The sequence below is a fragment of the Bubalus kerabau genome, chromosome 4 (assembly GCF_029407905.1).
Source record: "Bubalus kerabau isolate K-KA32 ecotype Philippines breed swamp buffalo chromosome 4, PCC_UOA_SB_1v2, whole genome shotgun sequence".
Lineage (NCBI taxonomy): Eukaryota > Metazoa > Chordata > Mammalia > Artiodactyla > Bovidae > Bubalus > Bubalus kerabau.
Window position 1 is genome coordinate 119152762 of NC_073627.1, and position 12909 is coordinate 119165670.

At 42.7% G+C, this 12909-nt stretch overlaps 1 protein-coding gene across 36 annotated transcripts in view; it reads left to right on the plus strand.

Moving 5' to 3' along the window:
- Positions 1–12909, plus strand: part of GCNT1 (glucosaminyl (N-acetyl) transferase 1) — a 193721-nt gene that overhangs the window by 17311 nt on the left and 163501 nt on the right. Inside the window, exon 3 of one of the 36 annotated variants that reach the window (XM_055578349.1) lies at positions 5849–5996. The exons of the other annotated variants lie outside the window; for them this stretch is intronic. The gene's annotated coding sequence lies outside the window, so the exon portion shown is untranslated. The remainder of the gene's footprint in view (positions 1–5848; positions 5997–12909) is intronic. 36 annotated transcript variants of the gene reach the window in all.

Genomic DNA, 12909 nt, shown 5'->3' on the forward strand with positions numbered 1-12909 from the left:
GACTGAAGGCATCACCTGAGAGCTTGCTTTTGGTGAACATCAAGGCCTGGGTGGGTGCCGGGAAGGCTTCTGGAGGGGCAGGGTATTCCCTAGCTCCTTTGTCAGTTTGCAGGTTCATGTCCAGGTTCTCAGTGTTGACTGTACAATAGGAACACCTGGCAGCTTTAAAAATTCCTGGCACTCAAGTCAAACTCCTGACTAATTCCGTCGAATCTCTCAGGTTAGGGAATTGGTATTCTTTGAAAGCTCCCAGTGGTTCTAATGTGTGTACAGCCAAAGCTGAGAGCCGCTCACTGGGATACCAGACCAGTTAAAGCCATTTGCCCCATTGAGCTCCAGCCCATTGCCTAGAATTTGCCTGTTGTGTATCAACAGTTAGGTCCAGACCCTTATGAATGAAATAGGTTAGTGCCCAAAGAAGGAGGCGAATGACAATTCTATGGGATGTTGAAGGAACATATGAAACCTTCTATTTATAATTTTGTAAACATTTAAGAAAGAAGTCAAGCTGTGTTATCTCCAGTCTCTCTCGTGTGGTGCCTTCTAGATTTGGTGTCTTGTATGGGGAGTGTGATTTTCTCAGGAGGAAGAGGTGAGGAGTCCTCACCTGACCCCTAAGTGTATTGGGAAGTGTTGCAATTTGCCAGTGACAATATCATGGAGTTATGAGGTTTTATGAACACAAAGGCTTTAAGTCATGGCACCTCTCAAACAGTGAATGGAGACTTACCTGTGAGTGGGTTACAGGTTTCCTGAGATTCATTCTCTCTCATCCATCTCCCTTCAGCCAGGGCGCTGAAGTTGAGCAGTCACCTTCTTGGATATGTGTTCTAAAAGCATCACAGCTTCAGATGGCAGATGCTTTATCATCCATTGTAATGCTCTGGGCAGGGGGTGTGACCATCTTTCCACTGCTTATCTTCCCTGGTTCTCTTGCAGGCACACATCTAAGAGTAATTGAGTTTACCGGTGTCTGCATTTTTCTTTAGCAAAAGACAAGGTCTCCAAATTGCCCTTTCCCAGTTTTGCTGTGCCTGTCGGTAGTTGCGATTGTCTTCCCAGGTGACTTAGTGGTAAAGAATCTGCCTTCCAGTGCAGGAGCCGCAGGAGACTCTATCCCTGGGTTGGAAAGATCCCCTGGACAAGGAAACGGCAACCCACTCCAGTATTCCTGCCTGGAGAATCCCATGGACAGAGGAGCCTAGTGGGTTACAGTCCATAGAGTCACAAAAGAATGGGATGTGACTGAGAATCCCATGGACAGAGGAGCCTAGCGGACTACAGTCCATAGAGTCACAAAAGAATGGGATGTGACGCGCGTGCGTGCACGCACGCACACACACACACCCACCCACCCACCTCCCCCCCCCCCCCATGCATCAGTAGTTGTTGTTACTTTGTAGAGCAGGAACAATCCAAGATAAATATGAAGTTCACATAAGGAGAGGGAGAGTGACCACATTTCAAAAGTAATTTAGGCTACAGAGGCATTTGGAAATAACCATTTGGAAATGTTGGCATTGAATGTGAACATGCTGCCAAGAAATATGGTAGATTTATGAGTCATTGAAACTTTGGAGTTTGGAGGAAAATGGCACATGTATGACTGAGTCCCTTTGCTGTCCACCTGAAACTATCAGTGTTGTTAATTGGCTATAATATAAAATAAAAAGTTTTTAGAAAACCAAAACTCTCCCCCTCCACAAAGAAAAAGCTTGGAAGCAAAATTGTCTACCTGTTAAAGTGTTTTAGGTGAAGAGTGTCAGTAAGTTTTGAATCTATTTGTTGAATTTATAAAAATGTGATGCCTGACTAATTTGCAAGAACAAGTGATTGAAACTTACCAGCTGAATCTCATCAAGGAGCTTTGTGTAACTGGTGGATAGACAGAGAAGTAAGTATCAAGATTTAGGAAGGAGAGCTAAGAGTGTTCTTCTGTTTTTCCAATGGATCCTTGTCACCCTAGATGGCCATTAAAGCAAAATGTTACAGGCCATTGAGCTTGGAAGCAGTCATTCAAGCACTTGATGGCAAAGTAATTAACTGGGGTTTTCAAAGATAATGAACCATATTTAATTTATTGCTTCCATTACAAATATTAGTTACAAATTTGTAGTGAGCAAGAAGTTTTTTGCCTTAATTAAGCTGAACTGAACTGAATTAACTCTGTTTCATCTTTTTATTTTGTAATGCCCATCATTTAAAGATATATATGTACAGTAGTACTTGTAATTTTGAAAGAAATATGCATATATTGAATGTACTTACTGAAAGCTTTTACTCTTAGCTGTTCATAGTAAAAATTTTGCAAGCTTATCATTAAAAGCTTTGAGCCAAACTGCTGTCTCCCCTACCCCCCTGCCCCACAGTAGTCCGGAAACTTGCTTCCTTTTAAACTTTAATCTAAAACTGCCTCTTCCCCATGCTCCTGTGGTTCATTCAGTGGAAAATGAAATTGTTATAAGAGTAAAAATAAATGTTCACACTCTGCAAAGTGTTGAATACTGTCTTCTCTTGAAATGTGTACATAAACTTCCTTTCAACAAGCCAGTTTGAACACTTTAAGATACAAACACAAAAAGCCATGGAATTTCCAGAAATCTTGTCATCAGTTCTTTGCTCTGGGGCAGGTAAATGCTTTCAGTCATGTGGCTGTCCATCCTTTTATTCACTAACCATGTCAGTGCTGTTGTCCATGAACCCACACAGCCAGTTTGGGTAGTTTTGGCAAGCGGAGATTGGTGGAGGGCTGCAGTTCTTCAGGCAGGTAAAGGTTAAAAAGCCAGTCTCAGGTCAGCTATGTCCTGTGTTGGGACTCTGATTGCCCCTCCCAGGAAACTTTGACTTGAGGCACAGGGAATCAAACATTCCAGCAGGAGTCAGCTGACTGTTAGATTCAGCTGACAAATGTGTTGGAGTCAAGGAATCACGAATTTTGTGGAATCAGCAGCTGGACTCAGGAATGCGCCCTAGGCACCGTCCCAGGCTACTTGACTTGTCAGGCTTATGTGTCCTTTTGGTATAAGCATAGGACATGCCTCTAGACTATCCCAATCCATCCACATAGAGGGAGCACGCTGATCTCATCTGGTTAAGATTGTTGAGATTCCAAGTTCTGATCGCAGAGGGCACAGGTTCTACCCCAGTGGGGGAACTAAGATGGGGCACATTGCACAGCCTGGCCAAACAAAAAACAAAAAGCCAAGATTTTCAAACACATGCACAAATCAAAATGAGTGCCTTTGAGTATTCATGAAACGAAGCAGGGTCCTGTGGGGCCCTCCCAAGGACAGAGCCTTTTTGTGCCCCTTGCAGAAACCAGTACTCGAGAAACCAAGCACCCCACTTGGATCCAGCGTCCAGAGGAGTTAACACTCCAAGCTCTGATCCCCGAACAGGGTTTTTATACATGGACAGGCATGATTAAGCAGGTTTGTGAGTTTGCAGGGGCAGGACAATTGCAAAGAGCAGGACAAGGGTGAGTGAGGTAAGCTCCAGTGCTTAGTATTGTGAGTCCCCACTTTCTAAGACCTACATGATCCAGACTTTGCAAGGAGCAAGCTGAGTTACAGAGGCAAAAGGAGCAGGAGGTTATGTAAAATTTTAACTTTTCCTCTTCATTCCCCTTTCTTGATGCTCCTATCACTCATTGTAGAAAGCATCATCTCATGTTTTGGTAAGACATTCAGAGCTCCCCATCATTTGGGGGGCTATATTGAATTACTAGCATTTGTAACTTTATGGATTTAATCTGAGAGGTTATGAACTGGGTAATCGTATTGAGACTACAAGGGCCAAACAAGAGCGCAGCAAAGAGCATGAAGAGAGGACCTGTTAAAGGGAGAAGCCACGATACCCAGCTCCAGATATTGTTCCAATTACCCCAGGAATTAGCTAGTTTTTCTCTCCTTTTTATGATTTGTTCCCTTAGCTGCTGTTGGGCCATGTCCCTGACTATTTCTGATTGGTTTACATAAGAGCAGCATTTTTCATTCAAGAAAAGGCAGAGTCCTCTCTTTTCAGCTGTCAGTAGGTCTAGCCCTCTCCTATTCTGTAAAACCACCTCAGCCAGGGAGTCTAGTTGGTCCTGTAATGAAGAGCAGCAATAATACTGTTCAGAGATAGAGGCCAGGGTTGACAATGAAAATCCATTAATAATTCGATAGCTGGATCCTCAAGCTTCCGCCATGCGTTGACCAGTCAGCTGCCGGAGTGTGGCTGGGGCAAGGCTGAAGAATCCTCAGGCGTCTGCTGTGCATTGACCAGTCAGCTTCCGGAGTGACTAGAGCAGGGCTCAGCGTCCTTCGTGGGTGAGGGTTGTTGTCTTTGGGACTGGACCTTGAGGTTTTTGGGGTCCTGAACTGCTTTCCAGGTAGCATCACAGGAAGTCACTGCCTTCTTGACTCTGGTGTGGTGGATCCAAAGGATGACACCTATAACTTTAACAGCAGTAGAGGTTGCCAGGATGACCCTGTGAGGGCCTGTCCAAACTGGCTGAAGTGTTTGTTTTGTTTTTAATCTAACCCATACCTCTTCTCCTGGCTGATAGGGATGAACCCAATTGCCCAAAGGAATGGGTGTCCTTTCTAAGGTTTCTTGGATGATATGGCAGAAGACTTTTCCAGGTGTCAGGACATCTCCAAGTCAGCTAGTTGTTAGTGGTCTCCCTTGAGCTTTTTTTTTTATCATTGGGGGTGGTCTCCCATATAAGATCTCAAAGGGAGAGTAGCCTGAGGACCTCGGGTGCATTTACGGAGGGAGATGAGTCCACAGAATGATAAGGCAGCTTGTTCCAGCATTGTCTGGGTGTTGGCTGGGGGATATTTTTGTTGTACTGCTGCTTGGAAAAACAAGCTTAAGAAAGTTAAAGATACATGGCCCAAAGATTGACAGAAGTGGGAAAGCTGTGGTGGGGCTGTCCAGGAGAACCAGGTCCAGACATTGGTTCATGACATTAGTGTGTCTCTAGGTATGAGAAGATGCAAGAATTTGGACTCATAAAAAATGGCTCCCGGAAAACATTTGACTATCTGAAGGCCTGTTTTTCCGGGTTTTTCCCAGAGCACAGAGTGCCTTATTTTTTGTCTCCACCCTGAACTCTTTTCAAGGGGGTGTTGAAGGTCAGCATCTTGTAGTGGTCATGATTTAATCTTTGTAGAGGCAGCTGGCAAGGGCCAACTTCCAGTCAGCAGGGCCCCTTCATAGCCACACATTTGACCATGTTTTGGGGACATTTAATGGTCATTGTGTCCCACAGTGCTGGGAAGGCTCATTCCCAGGTCTAACAAAGATTCCACTGGACAGGCCACTCAATGTGTTGTCGCTAGACCAGGCCTTATAAGTAGCCAAAGTCTCTGAACCATACCTGTCTTACTAGCCTTTTGGTCCAGGAAAATATTTCCTCTTGTTGCTTCTTCCCATATCTAGAGTTACATTATTACAGTTACTGCTCTCATATGGAACTGTATATCAGCATTTTATCACAGGCTCAGTCACACATTTGGTACCATAAGAAATAATCTTCTGAAAGAAGCTACATAGAAAATAATATAGCTAGCAGTTATTAGTAAGGTCACAAGCAAGATGTGACCTTAAATGTCCAGAACTTTCATTGGGTGTAGCCCGGTATACCCCAGGTCATCTGACTCAGTTAAATGATTATCAGTTCAGTTCAGTCGCTCAGTCGTGTCCGACTCTTTGCAACCCCATGAATCGCAGCACGCCAGGCCTCCCTGTCCATCACCAACTCCCGGAGTTCACTCAGACTCATGTCCATCGAGTCGGTGATGCCATCCAGCCATCTCATCCTCTGTCATCCCCTTTTCCTCCTGCCCCCAATCCCTCCCAGCATCAGAGTCTTTTCCAATGAGTCAGCTCTTCGCAAGAGGTGGCCAAAGTACTGGAGTTTCAGCTTTAGCATCATTCCTAGGCAAGTGTTAATCTCCTGGTTGTGCATCATGGAGCATCTGACCTTTATCCAAAGATTGGTTACTGAGGTAAGCTTTAAAAACTATCTTAGAGTGTCCTTTTTAATAACTTAATTAAACCTTTTAGCAATATAACATAACAAGGAACTATCTCAGAAGTGAGTCTTAGTAAGCATAGACCTTAATTAACAAAACTAGAACTTAATATTCAGTGAAATATAATTTTTTTTTGAGAACTCATTGTGAGGGCCTTAACACTGTAGCCAGGGAAGGCTTTAACCCATCAAATAAAAATGAGGTCTGTCAGGGAGCTGGGAAAAGCCAAGAGGCTGTCTTGGATTTCCCATAGCCTTGGCTCTTTGATTTTTAGCTGTTGTTTATCCATTTTTAATTTCTTGATTTAGGAGCAGACTATTGCCATGTTTTAAGCACATCAGGATAGCAAAAGTCTTACTGTGAGGGGCTATTTTTTTGTAGAAGCAGAATGAACTTTGTCTACATGTGCCGTAATCTTAAATAATTTTATTTACCTTACCAAAGTAGCAAAAAGATTTTAAAACAAATATAAATCACTTAAAGGCAAAGAAATTCATAATCTGTTATCAAAATCTGCATTCTAAGTAAACTTTGTTCTCTAAACAGAGGACCAAAATCCAATCTGGTACCAGCTTACTGTTAATAACAAAATTTGTTTATCTGTTTAATCTTAGAAAGTCTTTTCCATATATCTTGAAGAACTAGCAGTATTCTTTTAAAGGCATGAGAGTAAAACCATAGAAGGCATGTTTAAAATCTGATTCTATTATAATTGGCAAAGAAACCTGGTCATTGTTGTGATATGTAACACTTTAATATGATAACTAGAATTATAATTGACCATATTTTATCAGGGTATATCAGATTTATATGAATTTCATACAATTTTAGGATATCTATATTAGTAACATCAACCGTGCAGTATAACCTAAAAGATTTTTCGCTCCTTTAACAGTACTTCCCATGTAATTTAACATGTCCAATTAACCCAGGCAGCTTAATAGCTCTTTGGGATGTCTCAGGGGCCCTCTGAAGCATCTCAAACTTAGCTGGAAGACAAGTTATTTAGGAAGTTTTGTCAATAAATATCAGAAGGGTTTATAACACTCAAACAGGATCATATAAGTCACTGTGAAATAAAAGTTATTTACTTAGCCAAAGTTAACAGAAGATTTCAAAGGTAAATATAGAACAGATCAATTAAGAGGTAAAGAAAGTTAAATCTATAATTAAAAGCAGTTCAACATCTGAAGAAAGTATGTCCTCTTAACAGAGAGAAAGGCCAAATTTAAGTTTTTACACCAGCTTACTTTAAACTCATTTAGGTAAATTTAATTAAATTTATTTTAAACTTAGTTCTCAGTTCAGTTGCTCAGTCATGTCCGACTCTTTGCGACCCCATGAATTGCAGCACACCAGGCCTCCCTGTTCATAACCAACTTCTGGAGTTCCCTCAAACTCACGTCCGTCGAGTCGGTGATGCCATCCAGCCATTTCATCCTCCGTCATCCCCTTCTCCTCCTGCCCCCAATCCCTCCCAGCATCAGGGTCTTTTCCAATGAGTCAACTCTTCGCATGAGGTGGCCAAAGTACTGGAGTTTCAGCTTTAGCATCATTCCCTCCAAAGAAATCCCAGGGCTGATCTCCTTCAGAATGGACTGGTTGGATCTCCTTGCAGTCCAAGGGACTCTCAAGAGTCTTCTCCAAAACCACAGTTCAAAAGCATCAATTCTTTGGCGCTCAGCTTTCTTCACAGTCCAACTCTCACATCCATACATGACTACTGGAAAAACCATAGCCTTGACTAGACGGACCTTTGTTGGCAAAGTAATGTCTCCGCTTTTTAATATGCTATCTAGGTTGGTCCTAACTTTGCTTCCATGGGGCAAGAGTCTTTTAATTTCATGGCTGCAGTCACCATCTGCAGTGATTTTGGAGCCCAGAAAAATAAAGTCTGACACTGTTTCCATTGTTTCCCCATCTATTTCCCATGAAGGGATTGGACCAGATGCCATGATCTTCATTTTTTGAATGTTGAGCTTTAAGCCAACTTTTTCCCTCTCCTCTTTCACTTTCCTCAAGAGGCTTTTTAGTTCCTCTTCACTTTCTGCCATAAGGGTGGTGTCATCTGCATATCTGAGGTTATTGATATTTCTCCCGGCAATCTTGATTCCAGCTTGTGTTTCTTCCAGCCCAGCATTTCTCATGATGTACTCTGCATATAAGTTAAATAAGCAGTGTGACAATATATAGCCTTGACGTACTCCTTTTCCTATTTGGAACCAGTCTGTTGTTCCATGTCCAGTTCTAACTGTTGCTTCCTGACCTGCATATAGGTTTCTTAGTTCTAACCATGCACAATTTTCCACAGACTTTTTAATCACTTTCCATAACAGCCACCTATAAGTCAGACCTACTTTCTTTTCCCTTTATAAAATGTAATTTTGTTTTTTATATCTTCTTTATTAAAAACGTACATCCTACTTCCTTATTAGATTGGCAAACAAACATTAATACTAGATATTTAATATTGAATGTTTCCCAGTTTACATGAACCTGAAATTTATTTAGGTTAATTTTTCTTGTATTTAGAATTGTTTGATTTCTAAGCACTTACTTTTCTTTAGGCCAATTAAATTAGAACTCATTTACAACTTCAACAATATTATTTAAAAAAAAAACAAAAGACATACACTGAGACATACATAAATACAGACAGACAGAGATCTTATAGTTTTCTGTTTGAGATTTAAAATACCTCTTTGACCCCCCCCCCTTTTTTTTTCTTTGCTTGAGGTTCTAATTTGCCCAAGACTGATGTCTCAGGCAAAGTTGGCTGTGTGTTTCAAGGACATGGAAAGGGTTAACTTCAAGGTTTTCCCTGGGCAGGCCTTTCAACAAGCCAGTTGTTTTTAATTGCATATACAAGAAGAATTGGTTTTGCAGTTTCCAAAAAGAAAAAAAGTTTCTCTCCCTCCATTCACTCAGCAGTTATGCAGTCACAATCATTTGGAGTCTATCACAACGCCTCCCTTCTCCCAAGTCCTCAGGTTTCCTTAACTCTTGCTCCCTTCCTGGGAGCTCCAAGGAGGTGATCAGTCTCCTCTTCTACCCACTGGGGTAGGCCTGACTGGGGACTGGCCCCGGGGCCTTAGCTGATCCTGTGGCCATTCCTGGTGAGTTGGTCCGTCCCTCCAACGAGCCCAGTCGGGGCTCGATTGTCCAGAGAGTCGGGACACCAGTCCGAAAGAGAACTCAGAATCCTGTCCGGTGGTGTCCTGCTCGTTTACCTCAGGGTTCCTTCGCTCCAGCCTAGCCAAGCCACCAGTCCAATGGCTCAAGGGGCGGGCGTGATTGGAATCTCGCTGGGGCCTCCAGAAATGTTGCACAAACCAGTATTCCAGAAACCAAGCACCACACTTGGAGAGTTGGAGAACTCAGGTTTATTATGCTGGCGGACCCAGAGGAGTTAACACTCCAAGCTCTGAGCCCTGAAAGAGTTTTTATACATGGACAGGTGTGATTAAGTGGGCTTTTGGGTTTGCATGGGCTAGGCAATTGCAAAGAGCAGGACAGGGGTGAGTGAGATAAGCTCCAGTTCCTAGTATTGTGAGCCCCCACTTTCTGAGAACTACATGATCCAGACTTTGCAAGGAGCAAGCTGAGTTACAGAGGCAGAAGGAATAGGAGGTTATGTAAAATTCTAACTTTTCCTCTTCACCCCCACTTCTTGCTTGTAGGAAAAAGATTTTAGCCTCCTAGACCTTCCCTGAGTTCCAAAGGGCAGATTCAAACAGTTACTCATTAGAGGAGTGAGGGTAAGCAGAAACAAAGGAGAAGCAGTCAAGAGACAATGGTGTGGCCATCCCCATTCCTCCTGAGGGGATTTCTGAGCTCTTCTTCGGTAATACGGCCTCCCACGTGGGTGAAGGGTGATAACTTCAGGCTGAGAACAGGTCTGTGGGCCCCAGACTGGTTGGAGCCAGGAGGTTGATGATTGAGATTGTTGGAACAGCACCCTGTTTCTTCCTCACCCCCAGCCGATCAGAGGAAGGTTACATACCCTGCAGCTGCTGCTGCTGCTGCTAAGTTGCTTCAGTTGTGTTCGACTCTGTGCGACCCCATGGACAGCAGCCCACCAGGCTCGGAATTCTGTCCACGGAATTCTCCAGGCAAGAGTTCTGGAGTGGGTTGCCATTTCCTTCTCCACATACCCTGCAGACCTGTCCCCAAATTTTGCCTATAAAAACTGTTCCCTCCAAACCATTGAGGAGTTCGGGGTTTTTTTGAGCATTGGCAGCCCCAGACTTAACAATAAAGGATGCATTTTCCTTCACCATAGCCCCGTGTTAGTAGATTGGCACAGATGCGTGGACCCGAGTTTGGTTCTATAACATCCTTAGATGCTTCTGGTCACTTTGAGGATTGTCCTCTGGGCTAAACTGGACCCATTAGCAAAGGGCCCAGTGTTTGATGGTAGATGTGATTTTGGAACATGGTGAAAGTCAGCCTTACAAGGAAGCTTGACCGTGCTCCTTGTTAATACTGTTGAGGGTGAGGTGGGATGGGGAGGTTAAAAATATAGTGTAATATAAGAAACATACACTAGATTTCTTGTTGGACTCATACAAAGATTTTTTTTTTCCTCCTGTTTTTGGTTGTGAAATTTGACCTGTTTTGAAAGCAGATGGCAAAAAAAGACGTTCAATGGCCATTGACCACATAGGAATCAGATTTCCCTTCTGGACCTCTGTGGATGGCCCCCTCCTATCCCCCAACTCCCCTCTCCCACCAAACAGGGTTGAGGGAAAGCAGTAGAGTGTGAAAAGGCACATTCTGACACAGTGAAGTTCAGAGCGAACACTCAGCCTTCCTCTCATTGTTGACCCTTAGAAAAGTCACTTGTTTCCCTGTGGCCCAGCTTGTTTAGTTGAGGAGGAGGGTGGGACTTGGGACTAGCTGAGTTTTTTCCTTATGGGCTGGTAATCTGGCTCTAAAGTTTGTTCTTGGTCAAAAAAGTTTGGGAAATGCTGAATACTCTTGTCCCTTGTACCTGTCTTTAAATATTCATGGTAAGCATTGCCATCTTAAGAGCTATAAGGCGGAAGAAGCCCAGGAATGCAGCATTTTGTCAAACTTTGTTTCTGACCACATTTCTCACAATTTTTTGGACCACAGGATCTACCCCACCTTCACAACATAGTAACTGCCCCCAGAGCTGGTGTTTCTAGCAGAATAGATACAATCTCAAGTTTCTTTCAGCTTTACAATGGGTGCATTGTTTCCAAAATAGTTTTTTACTATATTTTTTTTGCCAAGCCTGTAATTTCCCCCAGAAGGCTCAGCAAATAACCTTTGTGTGAATTCTTTGAGATTCGGGAGATGCATTTTCCTCAGAACCTATATAATAGGCTTTGTATAATAGCTTTTTGTGTAATATAGTGTTTTGTATAATAGTTCTGTGGAGTTAAATTAAGTGTATTTAGGTATTTGTTAATAAACTTCAAATACAGTTTATTATATGGGGGCCTCTGAAAAAAGTTACAAGTTTCCCTGATGGCCCAGCGGATAAAGAATCCACTTGCAATGCAGGAGACACGGGCAACGCAGATTCGATCCCTGGGTTAGATATAAGTTAAAGATTTGAACAGTGTCCAGGTGAGGAAATATAAGCAATAATAATAAACTGCTAATGTTCATTGAAGGTTCATTATATATCAAGTATCAGTTCAGTCAGTTCAGTTCAGTCGCTCAGTTGTGTTCTACTCTTTGCAACCCCATGGACTACAGCACGCCAGGCCTCCCTGTCCATCACCAACTCCCAGAGTTTACTCAAATTCATGTCCATTGAGTCGATGATGCCATCCAACCATCTCATCCTCTGTTGTCCCCTTCTCCTCCCACCTTCAATCTTTCCTAGCATCAGAGTCTTTTCAAATGAGTCAGTTCTTCACATCAGGTGGCCAAAGTATTGGAATTTCAGCTTCAACATCAGTCCTTCCAATCAGGACTGATTTCCTTTAAGATGGACTGGTTCGATCTCCTTGCAGTCTAAGGGACTCGAATGAGTCTTCTCCAACACCACAGTTCAAAAGCATCAATTCTTTGGTGCTCAGCTTTCTTTATAGTCCCAACTCTCACATCCATACATGACTACTGGAAAAACCATAGACTTGACTAGACGGACCTTTGTAGGCAAAATAATGTCTCTGCTTTTTAATATGCTGTCTAGGTTTGTCATAACTTTTCTTCCAAGGATTAAGTGTCTTTTAATTTCATGGCTGCAATCACCATCTGCAGTGATTTGGAGCCCAAAAAATAAAGTCTGTCATTGTTTCCACTTTTTCCCCATCTATTTCCCATGAAGTGATGGGACCAGATGCCATGATCTTTGTTTTCTGAATATTGAGCTTTAAGCTAACTTTTTCCCTCTCCTCTTTCACTTTCATCAAGAGCCTTTTTAGTTCCTCTTCACTTTCTGCCATAAGAGTGGTGTCATCTGCATATCTGAGGTTATTGATATTTCTCCTGGCAATCTTGATTCCAGCTTGTGCTTCATCCAGCCCAGCGTTTCTCTCGATTTACTCTGCATATAAGTTTAATAATCAGGGTGACAATATACAGCCTTGAGATAATTCTTTTCCTATTTGGAACCAGCCTGTTGTTCCATGTCCAGTTCTAACTGTTGCTTCCTGACCTGCATACACATTTCTCAAGAGGCAGGTCAGGTGGTCTGGTATTCCCAGCTCTTGAAGAATTTTCCACAGTTTGTGGTGATCCACATAGTCAAAGGCTTTGGCATAGTCAATAAAGCAGAAATAAATGTTTTTCTTGAACTCTTGCTTTTTCAACGATCCAGCGGATGTTGGCAATTTGATCTCTGGTTCCTCTATCTTTTCTAAAACCAGTTTGAACACCTGGAAGTTCACGGTTCACGTATTGTTGA